Raw genomic sequence first — 19,097 nt, forward strand, 5'->3', positions numbered from 1 at the left:
CCTGCCTAACTTTGCAACTGCTCTATCCCCTCCACTTTAAATGTGTTTAACCTTTAACTGTCCACACCTTAACAGGTCGAGTCAAAGAAGAGTCGACCATGATAGCTAGTGAGGCATGGTGCAGTGAAGTAGGAAGGAAAAGGGGAAGCCTTTATATTCCCAATGGAGTAAATGAAAGGCGCTGGATTGGCAGCCTTAGAGCGCGAGTCTGTTTAACCAAAGCAGTACAAGTACCTGGACAGTGGCACTGTAAGTTTCCTGTCAATGTGTCCCAATCCTAACAGGGAGGGGCCCTTCCTAAGTTCTCCCTTAATGACCCCATTAAATCTTTGGCCTCAGTAATGGAACCCAAAACTCATTTCACATAGGCCATTGAGCAGCAGACCAGGGTTGGATTTCAGTTAGGAACCTAGAGGTGAAAGCCTCTGTATCCCTATTACCAATCCAAATACCAATAGTACCAATCCAACATTGAGGATTTACAAGATCTCACGTTAAAATCAAAATGTTTCCCCGATGAAATGCTCCAATGGAAATAATGCTGAAAACTGCCCCGTAAAGTTTGCCACACAAAGAGAATTTGCAGAAAGTGAAGCTGGCTACTCCCTGCAGAATGAATGCAAAATATAGAATGGCATAAACACTCTTCAGCAGCTCTGGTGACACTAGCAGTAAAAGGGAAGAACCCAATTCACTTTGATGAGCATCACCACCAACTAACACCAATCCACCGGCTGCATGTTTTTCCTCATTTGGAAAAAACAACATGATAAGAACGCACGGATCGGGTCAGCCCAGTGGTCCATCTAGTCTTCTGCCTTCTGACAGTGGCCAGTCCCAGATGCTACAAAGGGAATCAACAGAACATGGCAATTCTGAGTGATCTATCCTGTCATCCAGTCCAGCTTCTGGCAGTTGGAGGTTTAGGGACACCTGGGGCATAAGACTGTGTCTCAGACCATCTTGGCTAATAGCCATTGATGAATCTATCCTCCATGATCTTCCTTAATTCTTTTTTTAACCTAATTATACTTTTGGCCTTCACAACATCCCCTGGCAACGAGTTCCACAGGCTGACTGTGCATTGTGTGAAGTAGTAGTTCAATTTGTTTGTTTTACAGATGCTGCCTATTAATTTCACTGGGTGACCCCTGGTTTGTGTGTTATGTGAAGGACTAAGTAACACTTCTTTATTCACTTTTTCCAAATCATTCATGATTTTACGAACCTCTATCATCTCCCCCTCTATAGTCATCTCTTTTCCAAGCTGAACAGGCCCAGTTTTTTTAATCTTACACTTGATCCTGCAGTGAATTAATGCCACGTTTGCAACATCACCCCTCTCTCTCTAGGAGCAGGCTAATGTCAGCCACAGGACTATGTGACTCATCCAACACAGACCAAGGGAACATTGTGCTCCCAGGTGCCTATGTTGTATAAATAGCTTCCCATGCCTGCCCCAATGTGACAGGCCCTGAGCTTGAAGCCCTAGCTCCCCACTTCATGGATCATGATGATGGTCTCAACTGTTACCAAGAGAACCCTCTGCCCCCTTCATAAGGGAGCGCTGATGTTACTGGAAAGTCTCACACAAGGTACCTAATGAGCTCTCTTTGCTGCTTCCAAGGAGGATTTTTATGGCCATGTGGATTTATTTTATTATTATTTCCACCACTCAGTTTCTTGCATTTTCTAATCCTCTATTTAGAGAGGTGCCCAATGGCTCGGAGGATGCTGCTATCTGTCAGCGTATCCTTTATAAACCAAAGCAGAGTTTTTTCTGCAAGGCAGCATTCCAGTGCAATAGAACAATCCGAAAAATCCCTCCGAAGTTCAATCTAGACACAAAGTCTTAGCATGGGCCGCAAAGATCTTTGGTTCAGCCTCAAGAGGACATTTCAGTATATATCCTGTGTACATCTGCACAGTAGAGCAGGCAGATTAGACAGCACAGATATTGGTTTTGCACATTTTAACTTCTACAGACTGATGTGACAAATAATCCAATCTCACAAAGTACCCTAAACTCTCACACTTACAACAGACCATAAGGCTCGGCTCTGTGGTTCTATTGTGTTAATGATGTTAATGTAAACTATGTACATGGGGTCACTAGGGATTTTTGAAAGGCACCTTCTGTTTGGAGCCTTCACAAAAAACATACATCCCTTAAAACTGGGAATGTATTAACTAGATTGTGGTTCATTCGCAGTTAAGGGTTTCTACACCCTTACCACTTACAAGCTTAGGGCTCTTTCCTGTGGATCATTAGTAAGCAGAACTACCAATAAGTTGATGGCAGCCTCGGATGAAAAAGACCAGGCCTATAATTTGCTGTAAAATTCTACAGCTGCTGCTCCTCCAGGATCTGCACAAGAGATGCATCTCACAACCCCATCAAGTGGTATTTTTCTACATCATTAAATATGAAGGCACCTTTCCTTTGAATTATTTGCTGCAGTGCCTTGGATTTGTTAGCCATGGTTCAATAAACAGCCCAGGTAGAATCTGGCTTGCTATCCAATGCTAGGGTCTCATTTCTGCAAGCATCAGAAAGGATGTCTCATGGAGCTTGACTCCATTCTTTTGCTGACATTCACTTTGCACGCCAAACTTTTTTCACAGGGGATGCTTCAGATTAAGATATTTTACTTCACTCCCCGCTCCTTCAGCAAGAGCAGAGGGGCAGGCATACATGCTCAGAGGAGTCCTTCTCTTGCTATGGACACAATACATTTGGCTACCGCTGGCAGGATGAGAGATCTGACTGACTAATGGTTTTCACTCTAGCAAGAGGCAGTCTGATATACCACACAACTACTCCTATACTCATCATAGGGCTCTTGCTCACCTTTTCTGTTCCCTGCACTGGCCACCACTCCTCTCAAAAGCATTTCCATTTTGACATGACCATCTCAGCACTCACTCAGTTGACCTTCACAAATTCCATTTCAGTGATTTGCAGTCTGAATGGACACAATTTTACTGACATTTTGCAGAACCGTCACGTCCCTACATTTCTTGAGATTCTCCACAAAACCAGAGGCTTTTATCTCCACTGCCACTACCCACACAGATGCCTTGACTATCAGTAATAACCAAGGCCATCATTACCCTTTAAAAGCCTCAATGCATCCATTTTCCATGGATTTATTTCTAGCTTTGGCTATTTCCGTCCTCATTTAGCCAGTTTCGTCAACTCAGGCTGTCCAATTACCTTGCTACACTCCTATAATTTCTCCTCTGTCCCCTGTCACTAAGTATATTTCATGTCTTCCCCTCCAACACCATTTGTTACATTTCGTGACTCGGGAGAGCATGGTCTGACAGAGGCACTAAAAGACATTCATTTGCAATCAGATGAAGCCTGCAGACCCATCCTTGTGATGACACAAATAAGAGATGAAACAAATCGAAACCATCACCAATACAGCGGGTGCCTGGAACTCCTCACTGGATGCACAACTTCCCACGTCCATTAGGCACCCTAAGTAAATGGGTGTGAACTTCGTCATCATTTGCTTTACTAAAAAGGCACCCCATCAGAGCAAGAACCCAGGAGGCCCACTGCCTACGGCTAATAGAAATCATATATTAGTAACAAGTAACTTCTAACCCAATTGCTCCAGTTTATTAAACTGACGTTAGCCAGCCAAGCAGAGGAAACAAACCGGACACTTAGAAAAAAGATCAATTTAAATGCAAACTCACAAAACAGACCTAATGACATCACCGGTGCTGTGGCCAATTTTCATGACAAAAGTGACACTTGACACCCCCTCAGCGAGCAGCTGGACAGCCTTCGTTATGTCAATACCTTACATAAATGACACCATAGCAACCGGCTCAGCATTATTAATTATGACATCTCCATGTGTTGTGGCAACAGGGGGGACTGAAAAGTTTTAATTGAAAACTCAGCAATTTCTCATGAGTTTTGGCTCCATAGGCAGTCATGGCCCAAACAGTGCATTCATTTCTTTCTGTGCACTTATGACACTTCTCCGGAGTAATTATTGCTAAATACAACTGCTAACTTTTTCTTTTGTTCCAGGATCCCCTTAGCCCTTGAACACCCACAGATCTGCCATGTTTTTAGTCTTTAACTTCCCTTCCCAGAAAGCCTCTCGAGACCCGGACTATAAACAACAGTCATTTCAAGGAAGCAGTGCAGTGTAGCAGCTCTAGCATCCATCTGCCTGCTAGGGACTGGGACTCTGTACTCAACATTACCACTACCTAGTGTCTTACACGATCCCCAGCGCAGGAGCATCACAGTGCCTCTCTGGGCATGGCTTTTTAGCACTCTGGGTCTGAAATGCTGTTATTCCCATTTCACAGCTGGGGAACAGAGGGGTAGACAAATTAAGTGACCTTCCCAAGACACACAGGAAGTCTGTGGTAGAGCAGGGAACTGAACCCCCTTTTCCTGTGTCTCACTCCAAGAGGCCATCCTCTCTAAGGCTACGTCTACACTAGAAACGTCAAAGTGCTGCCGCGGGAGCGGCTTTGAAGTGTGAGTGTGGTCATGCATGAGCGCTGGGGGAGAGCTGGTAATCCACCTCCACGAGAGGAACAACTCCGAGTGCTGGGAGCCCAGAGCCTGTCCACACCAGCGCTTTAAAGCACTCAAACTTGCTGCGCTCAGGGGGGTGATTTACCCCCGAGCCAGCAAGTTAGAGCGCTATAAAATGTAAGTGCGGACAAGCCTTAGTGTGGATATATCACCTTCTCCATCCCTAGAAAGGCAGTTGTGAAGCTGAGAGCCTTTGGAACCACCAATGGCGGGCAGAATTATGTATCACTTGGGATCATGGGGGCTGCAAAAGTCACTGTTTGGAGAAGTGTAATCTATAAGCAAGCACTGATGCTGGTAGAGAAAATCCACTCCAATCTGCTCATTTAACCATGTACAGCCATGCTCTTTGATTGCTACGGGTGGCCAAAGTGTTGTTCAAACCCTGCTGGTGGGAGAATGGCCCAAATACTTCTGGAGAAACAACAGCACTGTGTCTTTAAAAGGACACATGGGAGAGTCTCTTGGGGAACTGCACTGAGCTGCAGGTTTTTATTTATTTTTTCGGTAACCCCTCCACCCCCGATTGTGGCCCTGCAGGGAAAGAGTATAACAGTCTCACTAAATCAACAGTGTTCTAATGATCTTGCTCACTTGACCCCCTAGCATGACAGTGTCAGATGCAAACACGGTTACAATAAACTTCACTCCATCTTTGGCTCCTCGCTGACAGGTTTTGATTCATGGGGTGCTGAAACCCATCTGAGGAAAATTACCTCTATCAAAACACTGCTATCTCTGCATTTATCAAGCCCTGGGGCCATGCTTGAGCGTACAAATGGGCACATGTGCATCTGCAGGGAAAGTTGACCTTTCCAGCAGCAGACGACGAATTTTAACCTTACTGTTACTACGTTTGCTCCCTTTGCACTCACACTAGGAGAGATTCTTTTGAGTGTGGGGGGTGGAGGGCTTTCCGTGAAGGATTCGAGCCTGAGAGTTAAAAACTTTTAAAGTGTAATGGGCATGGGGGAGCGTCCAGAATTTTAGACATGTGTAACTACATATTTCTACTGCGCTGTACCTAGCTGCAGCACTTTCGTTTCAATCTAGCCCTATCCTGTCATTTGAATGAAATAAGTAGCTAACCCAGTCATCCTCAGGGCCACAATAACACAGCTCACCTCAGTGCTATCGTCAATAATGTCACCACACCATATGGATCTTCCTCAGGCTCTTTTCTAACCCATTCAACATTTTGGCTCTTTCCTTTATAAGTGGCAGCTTTCTACAGCCAGCGACTAAACATCAATGATCCTTCAAATCAGCCCTTAGGCCTGTAAATTGCTGAACACTCTCCATGCCAAATGACTTCAATGGGAGTGGCTGGAGCTCAGCTGAGCTCCAGGCAGAGTCAGGTCATTCATTCTGAAGGTGGGATTACTTCTATAGACGTAAGCACCTTGGGACAGGGACCAAAATGTCTCTTATGGAACGTACTCACGGAGCATGCGCACAGTGTCCAGTGAAAGGGTTTGATCAAACTGAAAGGACGACGACATTAACTGGACTGAGCTCTTCACCTGAAAAGTGGTACTCGACAGTTGAACCAGAAGACTCTAGAGTGGTCACACCCCCAAACCAGCTTTAAAAGACTCTGTTTACTGCAGCCAGACAAATAGGCCAGGAGCAGCCTTATCGTGAAGCAACACTGACACACAGTGGGGGCAGGTGTGCAAACTCAACATGAACATCACTGAAGAGGTCCAACAGGGAGGTGCCGCCAGCACAGCTCCAGATTTTAAAAATGTCTGTGAGAATTAAATAATCCCACGTTTCTCTGGCCTTTATTTCATACCTAGTTTATTCCCAAAAGATAAAAGGACCCTTTTAAAAATCAGATCATTCCCCTCGCCCCACAGGGTGGGCAGGTTGCCAGTTTCAGTGCTGGAAGGGTGAATGCCAAAATGCATTAAGTCTTGGTTTCCATGGTGCACGGAGCAGCTCTGGTACTAACCTCATCCCCGCAAGCAGAATTGGATTTTAACTTGGGAGGGGAGGGCGCAGCTGGTTACCTTTTTAAATGACATGCAAGAGCTCCCTGCAACAATGGCGGCACTCAGCTCTGCTCCAACAGGAGAAGCCCTGATCTTTCTCCCATCTGAAGTGAGGCAGCTCCCAGCTGATCCCAGTACAAGTGAAACCTCTCGGTGTCCTCTATGTTAGGGGCCGGGGGGGCCCAGATCAGCTGCAATGTCCCTAGTAATTACTAGGGCTATGGCTACACTACAAGTGCTGCAACTACACCACTACAGCAATGGTGGGGGGTTTCTGTCACTGTGGTAAATCCACCCCCTCAAGAGGTGGTAGCTGGGTCAATGGAAGAATTCTTCCATCAAGCTAGTTTTGTCGGGCTTAGGTCAGCTGAACCACATCTCTCTGGGTGGAACTTTCCACACCCCTGAGCAATGCAGCTAGACTGACTTGAGTTTTAGGCCTACACTAGTCCCAAGCTTTTGTGCTCTAACACAGTGTTTCTCAACAGCCGGTCCATGAGATCTGGTCCCTGGTACCAGAAACACTGCTCCAACGAACAGCTCATCTGCACTGAGTCAATCACTGCAAACAAAGAAGGGGGGCTTCTGAAGGGACAGTAAGAGATGAGAACACATATTAACACACATTTCTCCCTCTGGTTAGCCTTAGATACCCAGGAAGCCCAAGCAAGTGACACAGCAGCAGCTCCTAATCCTCAGCTGTTTCAATTTCTTAGCAGTGGCCTGGGTGAAGGTGCTATGGAATGACACCTCAAGGCTACAGCGCAGGGCTCGTTACAGATAACGAAGATAGATGGAAATGAATGGAGGACCAACCTCTCTCTTTAGTAGCAGCAGACAGGTGATGAGCATTGGGCTCAGGCTCAATACAGGAAACAGGAGTGGTAGGGAAGGGGCTACGCTCTGAAGAACCTGCCAATACTCTAACCTCACCTCTGACAGCGGGCATCAGATCACAGATGATCAAAGTAGTGTGTAATCTTGGGGTCGTGCTAGATTCACCACTAATCCTAGACCTTACAGACAAGAAACCATGGTACAATACCTCACACTCCTGAAAGCCAAGCCTCACAGTATTGTATGGGCACGATGCCGTCTCCATAGATTACGAGTCCCCTAGAGAAAAGGAGTCTGAATTTCCAGACCAACACTGGAGAGGAATTCTAATCACAAACATAGAGATACAGACACAAACCTCCATAATCTCAACCTTGGAGCTTTCATTCTGAGAGAATGGACGGGTGTGCATGCGCATGTATGTGTAAAAATGGACCCTTCTGGTCATCTACTCTCCTGTATCTTGCTGCAGCATGACGGATGGCAGGATGAGAAGCAGAGCCCTGAGGCTTTCAGGCGATGGTAGATTAATGATGACATGGCCTTGACCTCCAAAAGGTAAAGGTTATGAAACACTCAAGGGTAACTGGGCTTCCAATTTCATAGCCAGAGGGTGAATGACAGCAACGGATGGTTTTATTCTCAGAAACACTCCAATCCTGGGACGCACAGCTGTCACCCACCACCTTTTTTAAATTCATCTCAACGTATTTATACCTCCTGGCTCTTTTGCCTTGCTGACTCCACTCAAGAGCTTCTGAGTCCATTTGGAGTTGATAAACTAATGTACATCAGCAAATATTTAGCAGGGGCTGTGAAACAACTGGAAATCCCAGGGGTTTTCTATAAGCAATCCTCATGGGGCTTACCTTTCAATTTGCATCCCCAGATTGCTTTTCACAGCGGTATCACTGGGCAAGACCTCAGTTTCATACTATACACACACTGTAAACTATCTTACAGGAATAACCAAGGAGCTGGTGGTTTTATAGACTCCACTTCCTCACCCTCATTCTGCTGCCCCCAAAAGACCTTCAAACGCCTGGTTGTTTTCAATCTGTCCCTTTCAACCCAAGTCAACAGGGCTCTTTAATCTCCAACTTCATGAAATGAAGGTAAATACCATGTTGTAAGGTTCACCTCCCTTCATGTCTTCATTCAACATTTGGAGCTGCTTACAGGGAGATGTATGGCGAGACTGAGGCTCTCTCTTTCCAGCAGCTCAAAGTCTTGTTAAAAAATAACGCTAAGCCCTGAGAACATTCCCTCAGCCTAGTGTGGAATACATTCACCTTTTCAACTCCATTTATATTAGATACCTACTAAAGGGTTATTAATGAAAGGCTTGTATCACGTCCCACTTATAAAAAGACTCTGCTCTTTTGTATCACCTTTCCTCCCAGGCTCGGGGGGGATTATTTATAGACAGTAGCATACGACATGTACACTGAAGGATCTCACAGCACTTCACAAGCATTATTCAGTTGCATCCCCATGGGAAGTGGGCATCATCCTCATTTTGCTAATGGTTCACCCAAGATTCCCCCAGCACCTCAGTGACAGAACACAGAAGTTCCAGCCCTAAGAACTGACCATTTGTGTTTCACTGATGCAACTTTAGCTGGCCTCTCTAGGTGTGGGAAGTTTACTGACCAATCTCCCCTCTTGGAAGGTTCTCACACATTTTGCTGTCTTTAAGGACTAGGACTTTCACAGAATCAGCCTCTATATCATGTAGGTCTGGAGTGATGCTTCATTTGCCAGCTAACGTGGTCTATTAAAAACATTTATAAACACTAGGGACAAATCAAAATGTATTAAAACCAGTCACTTTTAAGGGCAGCAACTCCTAGTACATATTTCTGAGTGCTAATACAACAAAGAGGCCAACTTGTAAAACTTATTGAGCCGGATTCTGATCTGACAGTGGTGTGAACTGAGAGCCTCTCCATTCAAATCAGTGAAATGTAAATGCAGTACAGGCAAGATCAGTAGCAGGCCTCTATGCTGAGACAGCAACTCTGTAGTTCACAGTAAGCACATTTCTGCTATAATTGCATTAGTTGGGGGGGAAAAAGCGACTGTGGCATTACCTTTAGCTCCTCTCCCTTTCCCCACCTCCCTTCCAGTAAAAATCCAGGAAACACAGATCGGGCAAGGGAAGGATGAAGGAATCTAGCTAACGTATTTTTTGGACGCTGGTTTTGGTAGAGGGCAAAAGTTACAACAGCTGGCAGTTCTGAGGTTTCTCTGTGTCAAGATACTGAGGCCTTAACAGTTAAAAGTTTATGCTCTCTCCAAATGGAATCAGCAGGGGAGGAAGACAAAAAAGTCACAGCCATGTGTTAAGAGTACACCTGCAACTCTCCCAGAAGTGGAATACTGAAGTTGAAAAGCATTCTTTGACCTAGACGTCAGAGGAAGAAAGACCCGCATAAGGAATACCACATGGCAGAGTGAAAGAGACATATCTCAGGTGCAGGGCAAGGCAAAGGGGTTAGGAAGCATCTTCACAGTCCCTTAAGAACAGCGTCCTAAACATCATCAAAGCATTTCAGCAGAGTTGTTTTTAATTTACCAGCACAGATTTTGACAAGCCCACAGCGTACAGAATCTCCACCAATCTGTAGACACCAGAGGCTTTGCTTGACAAAAACATTTAGGAGTTATGGTATTTTTGGTAAACAAGAGGCCACCTCAAGTTAAAGCTACTTGGTGCAGGGAAAGTTTTCCCTTGAAGCGTCCAGCTGTTATTAAAAAGGAGCAATCGGGCGATTACTAAACACTATTTGAATTGCACATTAGCCCCAGATTAAAAAAAAATAATCCATCCTATTCAAAACCAACAAGCGCAAAAACGGCAACACACCACAGCAATGTTAACCCTTCCTGTGCATTGAGACAGTTCACATCCACACGTCTATTTATGGGAGGGAACTTTTCGTTCAGGGAAGTGGATCACATTTCAACTGTATTTTATCAGCTGAGGCCAATATAACTAGCCATTCTACCAACTAGCAATTTTACTTAAAATAGTGATAAATGTGGACTCAAACCACATTCTAAGGCCCTGGAACTCCAGTGAATTTGGGGTGCAAGGGAAAACATCAGAGTGCATACTTGCTCATTTAAATGGACAGCACAGTCCTAGTGTGCTGAAAATGGGTATGTAAAAGGGGCCGTGTGGGGTCCCCGATTTATCCCCACTCCAGGATTTCAGCTTAAACTGGCTCAGTTGACAAGTCAAATGAAGGTTCTTCTATCTGCAGGCCTCTCACACTTCCCCTGGGACCTGGAAACGCAGCTGGGCTCCTTCCAACTGTGACCCCCAACTGTAAGTGATTCTGCAATCAGTACTGAGCTACATATTTGGACAGAGGCCAAAGAGAATCCCCCTCAGTCTCCCATAGCAGCATTGGGAGCTCATGCAGGGCTAAGCACTCCTAGATATCACAATGACTTAATACTTCAATTCTACTGAATAGACAATAAATGAAAATGTATCAATATCAAAGCGATTGGATCCAACTCAGTACATGGGGAGCAGAGACTGGGAGTAATCAGTGGCCATTAGACTTAAAGAGTCTATATATGGTCAGAAAGTAAAAAGGCTATGGGAGAAAGAACAAATGGCAATACACATAGTACTTCAGAGTGTCACTTCATGACATAGATTCATTAGGACAGGCTTTGAACTACTCTATAAACCAGATTAAACGCAAGATTCCCAACACACACAAGTGAGAGAGTTAGCAATAGCGCTCAGAGTCCTTCGTTCATCATTTTATACTCAGTTTCTCTTTTTGCAGAGTGGCAGACACAAAGACTAGGTTGATTAACTCCCTTCCATGACTAACTTTGCTTGGCTGAATTTCCCTGTAGTCCGGTTAGCAGAGGCATTACTGGTGTTTAATTATTAAAGGTGAATGGAGATTGGAAAGATGTAGTTATCTGTAGGACAGTGCTGCTTAGTTCCCAGCCATCGCGCAGGGCACTGCCCAAACATGGAGCAAGAGACTGGCCTTGCATCAAAGACCTAATAATCTTCAGAGACAAGACAGAGGATGGGAGAAAGGAGTTCCAGTGTCCAGGGCACCAGCCTGGGACATGCCGGAGACCCAGGCGCTCAACTCCCTCCTCTGCCACCATTTCTCTGGGCCTCAATTTCATCTGTACAGTGGTGCTATCAGCACTTCCCTACCTCACAGGGGTGCTGTAAGGGTAAATACAACAAAGATGATACGGTGCTCAGATGCTCCGGTAATGATGGCCGTAGATGTACATTAGGTGGATTACACTTTGCAGCTCAGGAAGAGGCAGAGATTAATCAACAGGTAGCACAGAAAGTGTGTGGGAGAACTGGGAACTGAACCCAGATCTCCAGAGTCTCGGTCCAGAGCCAGAGCCACAAAACCGTCACTCTGAACTTGGAAAGCAAGAATTTTATTATGCAAAGTTTATCCGTTGCCATATTTAAAAGGCATGCAAGTACTGCAAATCTTGTCTATCATCAAGCAGACCGGTTCTCATCCATGGAATTAGTCCAGCTACTCTGGATGTTAGCTACTTCAAATGCCTTATAAAATACTCAGGAGCGTCTCTCTGGTTTGGAATAAGGCGGCAGTAGAAGTACATTCAGTAGAAAAGTAACACGTATTTGTCCTTTTCTATTTGCTTCACGGCTTAAGGTTTCTGTGATGCCAACAAAAGCAGCCCCAAAATCAGGGAGACGGGCAGGTCAATGAAGGAGCAGACTTTTTGCAAATATTTTGTCAAGATCATAATGTTGCTAGTTTTTAAATCTCCACATACATTTCTCAAGGATTTCAGATAACATGCAGAGAAAAATTTGCTGGACAAACACATTGAAGACAGTTTAACCTCTAAACACCATTCCTTCATTTCTGTTTGGATCTGAAGTGTTCCTTTTTCCAGAAGACATCATACCTTTTATTAGTGGGAAAAGCCAGAGCAAGGAATAGATGTGTTAGGAATTTCCAAATTATTAGTAACTGAAGCCAGGTTAAATCCCAGACCTTGATACAAATCACTTTTCCAACAACACCATCAAGCTTAGGAGTCTGAGCCCACCCACTCATACATTTAGTCCAAAAGACTTACTGCTTTTTGTTTTAAATAGAGTTAAAATACTTAGCAATAGAAATCTACTAAGTTTTGGCAAAAGACAGGTGAATCAGAATCCCCTTAAAGCTAAACTAATCCTACATTTAAAACCATCTTATGCCTAGGGCAGTAGGGTTTTACACAGCCATTTCCTGTTGGACTCTTATAGGAAAGCTGACATACATAAACAAAGGCATTACTCAGAGATGGGCCTGAACCTAAATCCAGATCCATCTGATGGCATTCTGATCTGGATCAATCCATTTTGCAGCTCTGAGCAAGCTCCAGTAATCACAGAACTTTTTTAATGCACTCTTATGATATCTCCTTGAATTGGGATGAGTTAGGAAAGCCTTTCCCCTTTATTAAATAACTAAATCAAAGTAGGCTTCCAATGAAGTGAGACGAAGCATTTTCCATAAGATGAATTAGTTGGAATGACAATACTCTTAACAGCCTGATCCAAAGCCCCATGGGAGTCTTCCATTGATTGAATGTGGTTTGGATCAGTTACATTTCGCAAGGCTCCACAACGTTCTGCAAGACTGTGTTAAAAGGTAAACCAAAGGGGTACTCCAATTCCAAATCGAATGCCATAGCAACTCACTGACAGTGTATTAATTTGACTGCATGGTAGGTTTCCAAACTCACAGGACTCCCTCTGTAGTCAGTCCTTTCAGAAACATGCTGGGGAAGAGAATTAATCCAACGAATGAGGGAAGCGAGTAAAATTACAGCAAGTAGCACTAGCAGAGATGTTTGACAGTTTGGTTAAGAGCAATGGAGAAAGCTTCTTAAATATCTTTATTAAAAAATTCAGAGGGTGGTAGCGCAAACAGAACTTTTATAGGCTTAAGAACCTTTATTTAAGAAAGCTCTAGCAGTTCATGCTACTACCTCTCTCTCATTCACTCTTCATTTTATGTGGGCTGGGTTTTTTGGTTTAACTTTTGTCTTCCCTGGTGAACAGGGGTTAAAGAAAAACCTGACTTCGTTTCTCTCCTTCAAATTAGAATAGATCCTTGAAGGCTAAGAGCAAGAGCACAGTTTGCCATTCTCCCCCAGTCGCTCCTCCAAATTCCTGCAGCCAAGTGGTTCAACAGCCCCTGAATGGCACACATAATGACATCATTGATTGAACCATAATAGAAGGGAAAGGGGGAGTGGGGAAAAGATGTATTTGTGTTACAGACAAAAGATAAGTTCTGTTTCACAGCAGGGACAAACGAAGAACCAGATGACTGGACAGAGTGAGGTCACAGAGTCCCCCCCAGCATTGTCTTCCCTTTAAGCAACCTCTTCCCCTCTCCCTAAAGGTTTGTTAGGGACGCAAATCCTTTTCAAATGGCACCGTGGATAATGAAAAGATCAGGAGTCCTGCTGACCCCTCGCAGCTCCTCGTCATTTATTTTTAAAATGACATCGTGTGTGTGTCAGCGTGTGCAAAGAGGTAAAAGGAGGGGAAGAGACAAACATGAAGAAAGGAGTAACTTTAAACACTACATTACTATGAACATTAAAGCCGTTACAAAGGGGAAAGGCAAAGCAAAAGGACAACAAAATAATGGAATGTCCCCGCCGGAACCACTCAATTACTGTGTTTTTAGATTTCACCATTTCTTCCTCTCCCCTAGACTGGCAGCTGTTTGGGAAAGCAGCCTGCCACAAATCTGAAATTGAGAGCATACTTTGGGTATTGTGTTCATTAAGTGATGGCCAAACTGAAATATGCAAAACACCCTGAAATCTGGAGGAGAGGAGTTGGTTCAGTCCATTTGAGAGAAGGCATCTGCATAGTTCAGATTAGGACTGAGAACACAGCAAAGGTTATGGACTGTTTCAATGCAGGGTTTCGGTTTGGCCTATGCCTAGCAGAAACACACCATCTGAAATTATTTAGAGTGTACTGTTTGGGGGTGGGGAGAGAGATGCAACCCTCCCCCAAAAGAGAACCACTCACAAGCTGGTAACCAAAACGGGGAGACAAAAACAGAAGGTATTGCCAGTGTGACAAGAGAAACAAGACAGAGGGATTTTATAGTCCGGTGTCTAAAATCTGAAGAAGCGTGAGAAAGAGACTGTAATATTATCAAGAGGGACTAAAAGACCTTCCATTAAAGAGGGAGGAAGAAAAATGCTCACAAACTCAAGTAGGACAGTGGTTCCTCCCCCCTCCCAATAGCACTCACTGGTCACATGGTCTTGGCTCTGCCTCCTCCTCATTTCCAGCTTCTAAATTGTATCCAACAGCTACAAATACCCTCAGGCCTTTCCTGTTATCGTTCTATATAAGCTGCTCAGTGCTGGAGTTGCCACAGGGATGTAACATGAACAGAAAAGGAGAAGTCCATGAGACCCTCTCTCTCTCCAAGGTCCATTTTACAGAAGAGTTTGAGAACCAGGAGAAAAGGAAAAACAACAAGAGTGGTATGGCACACAAGCCGCCAGCAACTCAGAAAAAGGCTAACATACTAAATAGACACAAGGGGTAAAAATCCTAGCACCACTGGAAAGTCCTAGCCTAGACAGATACTTGGGCCTCAGAGTCTGGATACCCCCAGCTTGAGCCACCTCCCACGGGCTGACTCCCAGACAGCAGTTCCTCAGCGCTTCTGGAAAGTGAGGTCCCTTTAGGGTTCTGGCCCCCTAGATCTTGGAATTATGTTTAAATAGCACCTAACAAGTATGGGTTGAACTTGACACCATCCCTGCCTTGAAAGGTCACAATCCTACGCGGCCTAACGTGAATATATAAGAAGGGGTGGAATGAGCTCCCAGAAGAGAAGAGTAAACTAGAGGCCTGTACATTTACTAAAGCCTTTGCCACAGACACAACAAAACCTTGGTAAGAAGAGGAGGGAGGACTCCTAGAACCTTGGAGAGGTGAAGAGTTCACTACATGGTGGAGAATGCCTTGAAGACTTTGCTTAGATACAACAGTGATAGGCACTTCGGAAAAATCAGAACGTACACAGAGAGATGGTTGGTAGGTCAGAAACAAGAGGAAGCCTGCTTGGAAGAACTGGATTTGGAGGAAGGATCGAAGATAGGGAAAATACTTGACAGAGGGAAAACTGGTCAGAGCTTATAAGGCAGCATGGAGACTGGGAAGTGCAGGCCACAGGATGGCCTGAAAACAGAGCTACGCAGAGCCTTGCCATTGTTAATCCAGCACCTTGGGTAGTTGATAGATCTATGAAAGATGAGCAGCTTAAAATCTGAGTCAAGGAAGGAGAGCATGAAGTTGATGTGGAAGGAAAGGAAGCCAGTGACAGTGCTGGAGACGTGGTCAGAGCAGGTGGAAAATTACATTAGCCGCAGAGTTTTGGATCTGATGGAGAGGGAAGGCCAGACGAGGAGATGGCAGCAGCTCAGAGAAGAGATGACCAAGATTACTGCAAAAGGAACATGAAGGGGCCAACCAAAGAGGACACCAGGGCTGCAAAGGAAGGGGACTGAGAATCTGGAGGGGTTTGCTCTGTCATCCAAAGACCACTTCCAACCACCCTTCCAGTGTAGGTGCTGGTGACAGTCTGAATAATGGCTGCCTCCTCCTCTGGCAACCATGTTACAAGAGAAAAGCAAACTGGACAAAATCCAGAGAGACAGAGTGACCTACACAACAGGGGGCTGAGTTTTAGCCTCCACTGGCAAATGACTTTTTAGGGGAATGCCAGGGAAGCACCCTCATCTCTACCAAGCCGCAGGAGAGAGTTTTCCCAGGAGAGTTATAACCACATGGGGATGAGATTGGGATTCTGTGCTGGAAGGAGCACAGTCCTTCCCCCCCCCCCCCCCCCCAAAAAAAAAATCACACCACCCTGAATGATTTGTTACAGGTAACACCTAGGGGCCCTACTACTTTGTGCAGCTAACTGCACTTGTATCTCATCAGCTTCACTGTCTCCCATTTATGTGACTCATTCATCAAAGCAACAGGGACACAGAAAAACATTTAAAAGAATAGGAAAACGTGATTGTAAAGCCACAAGATCTGACAAAGAGACTCTGGGGAAGATGTCATACCTGGAGCTGCTTTAAACTGTTTATATTAATTAGATTTCAAACTGATGATGTCCCTTTCAGAGAGCAACTTTTTACTGATTCCTACTTCTTTAAAATGCCCTGGCTATAGAATAGCCTCTTCAAAGGAGATGAAAACTATTTAATTTTCACACACAGAGACAGAAAGGCAGGTTGGTGTCATTGCAGCTTCTGCAAAGCATTCAGCATCCTTCAAGGAAATGCTACTTTTCTAAGTAGGTTTACAAAGATTTTCAACAAATACACGGATTTCCAATTTAAAAAAAAAAAAACACCCTACTTACATTTTTGCACTCACAGGAAATTAAAAATCAAAATGCATCTTAGGATAAATTGTTATTTATTCAAAACGTAAATGAATTATATGAGTCCAGAATGAAACAGAAAAGTAACTTCACCCTAATGTTTAATATTAGGGTCTCACTTTTAACCATCGGGGAATAATGAATTCCATGCTGGAGCTCAAACTCACACACTTAATCTTCAGGGGATATTCAGTCCTTTGTCAAACTTCTCCCATTACATTTTGATTAACCATGGGCATGTTTTAAAATCTGGTTTTAGATGGAGTGAGGTGGGGGTGGGGAAATCAGCAATTTTCAAACCTACCTATAACTCCGTAGAAGAAGCCTGTCTAAATTACAGCAGATCTTGAGCCACACCTCAAGCAGCAATTGTGCACAGGATTTTCAAAGGTGTCCAAGAGTGAAACTCAGTGGGAACTAGGCACTTTGATGTCCTTCAAAAACCCTGCAACAGGAATGCTACCGACAGGAGGGAAAGGGTTATTTTTCCTTCAGTGGAAGAACACTGTTCTCACAAAACAGAGACGGCAATGGCTCTTTATCCACACTTCCTGTAGCTTAAGTTCAGATGCAGACTGCTGTTTGCAGTGTTGGCTAAGTACACCATACAGATAATCTAAGTCAGCACAAGGAGGTAGCTAGGTACCCAGAGTGGGATAACTTGGATACAACCATTACTAGTCAGGAATTCTTGCAATGGTGTTTACTTAGCACCCCAAAAAACCTGCTAGGTGCATTACAGAGCAACAATATCAGGACAGTCTCTGTCACAAAAAGTTTACAATCCAGTAAAGGAATTCTACCCAACAGACAGACCTGCCCACCTTCAGACAGTTGCAGTATGTTCACATTTCCTATTATTTCATAAAGGCCCCTTTTATTCTGCTCTCTACAGAGGAATTAAATTGCATGCTTGCAGGCTCATAACAGCATCAAACCCACATTAGTGTAGCACAGCTTTAAGATGCTTTTGTGTCCACATCTAACAGTAATAAGTTCTACTATAAACCTTGCTATGAACTAGAGGCGAAGACTGTGGACTTGGAAAAAAAACCAAGCACCTCAAAACCAGGGCATTAGGAATAACCATGCTGGAAAACAGTGGTCAGGCTCAGTTTGGGCTGGGTAGCCATTTTTAAAACACGTGTTGGGGAGTTCAAGCAATATGGAACTGAGAACTCTGCTTTGATAAGACCATCCTTACGTAGCCCATGCTATGGGAAGTGACACTTTGGAGCCTGATAAGACGGGAGGTTGCAGGTGCTCAGCACCTTAGGGTGAATGAACCAGGAAGCCAGTCTGGGCCTCTTGTTAAAGCAGCTGTCACCCAAAGCACATCTCCTCCAAACACCTACTGATGTGGTGTTGGTTTTTTTTAAGGTCTCTGGTGGGAACTCTTGGTAGTTTAGTCCATGTATCAACTACTCTGGGTAAAGAAATTTTGCCTTATCTTACCTTTGGTTCCTGTACTGACTGGACAGTGGCTCATATAATCAATGGAGCCTCCCCCACCCCGGAGCTTTCAGTGAGGTCCCTTCTTACAATCCCTATCCCTGGATTCTATTCCCTCCAGTTTGGAGTTCTTGAAAATCCTCCAGGGGATAAGCTGCTGGATTTCACAAACTTCCCTATTTCCTTTCAATGGGAGACACATGAGGACTCATCACTTACCATAAATCTCCCTCTATGGTTCCACTATGTGCCAGCCAGAGTACATGGGCTCAGGACTGGTGTGAAACTTACCAGGGGTACCACTGATCTACCTCTATTTCCCCCAGCAAGTTGTAGTTCTCCCCTGTGCTCATTGCCAGTTTAATATATTGCTTCACTCCCTCCCCAAAGCCTCAAACACTCCCTTTTGTGCGGCTATTTTTATGAGAAAAATCAGCTATAAATATCTTTTTAGTCTTTACATTCACCTTCCCCCTAGGCACTTACTCACTGAGCCCCACTAGGGTTTGGGTTTCTTTCTCAGGCAAACCAGTACATTATCCATGTGTATGCTAGCTCTACTGAGTTATTCCTTCTCACGCCTACATCCTGAGCAGTCCTGCCCTGCTCTGCCCTATTCTTAAGCAGCCCAGATCAGAGTGTGCATTTCTTTTTCAGCACACTGTATTAGCCTGCAAGAGACAGCCTTCTCACTGGCCTTTGTCAAGAGGTGGCCTGGCGCTGAACTTAGCAGCAAACCAATATGTGAAAATATAAATTTCC

At 44.5% G+C, this 19,097-nt stretch overlaps 1 protein-coding gene across 4 annotated transcripts in view; it reads right to left on the reverse strand.

The window, feature by feature from the left end:
* Nucleotides 1–19,097, reverse strand: part of LOC120391112 (SAP domain containing ribonucleoprotein) — a 56,589-nt gene that overhangs the window by 10,902 nt on the left and 26,590 nt on the right. The gene's annotated exons all lie outside the window — the stretch shown is intronic.

The sequence above is a fragment of the Mauremys reevesii genome, linkage group 25 (assembly GCF_016161935.1).
Source record: "Mauremys reevesii isolate NIE-2019 linkage group 25, ASM1616193v1, whole genome shotgun sequence".
In the NCBI taxonomy this organism is placed as follows: Eukaryota; Metazoa; Chordata; order Testudines; family Geoemydidae; genus Mauremys; species Mauremys reevesii.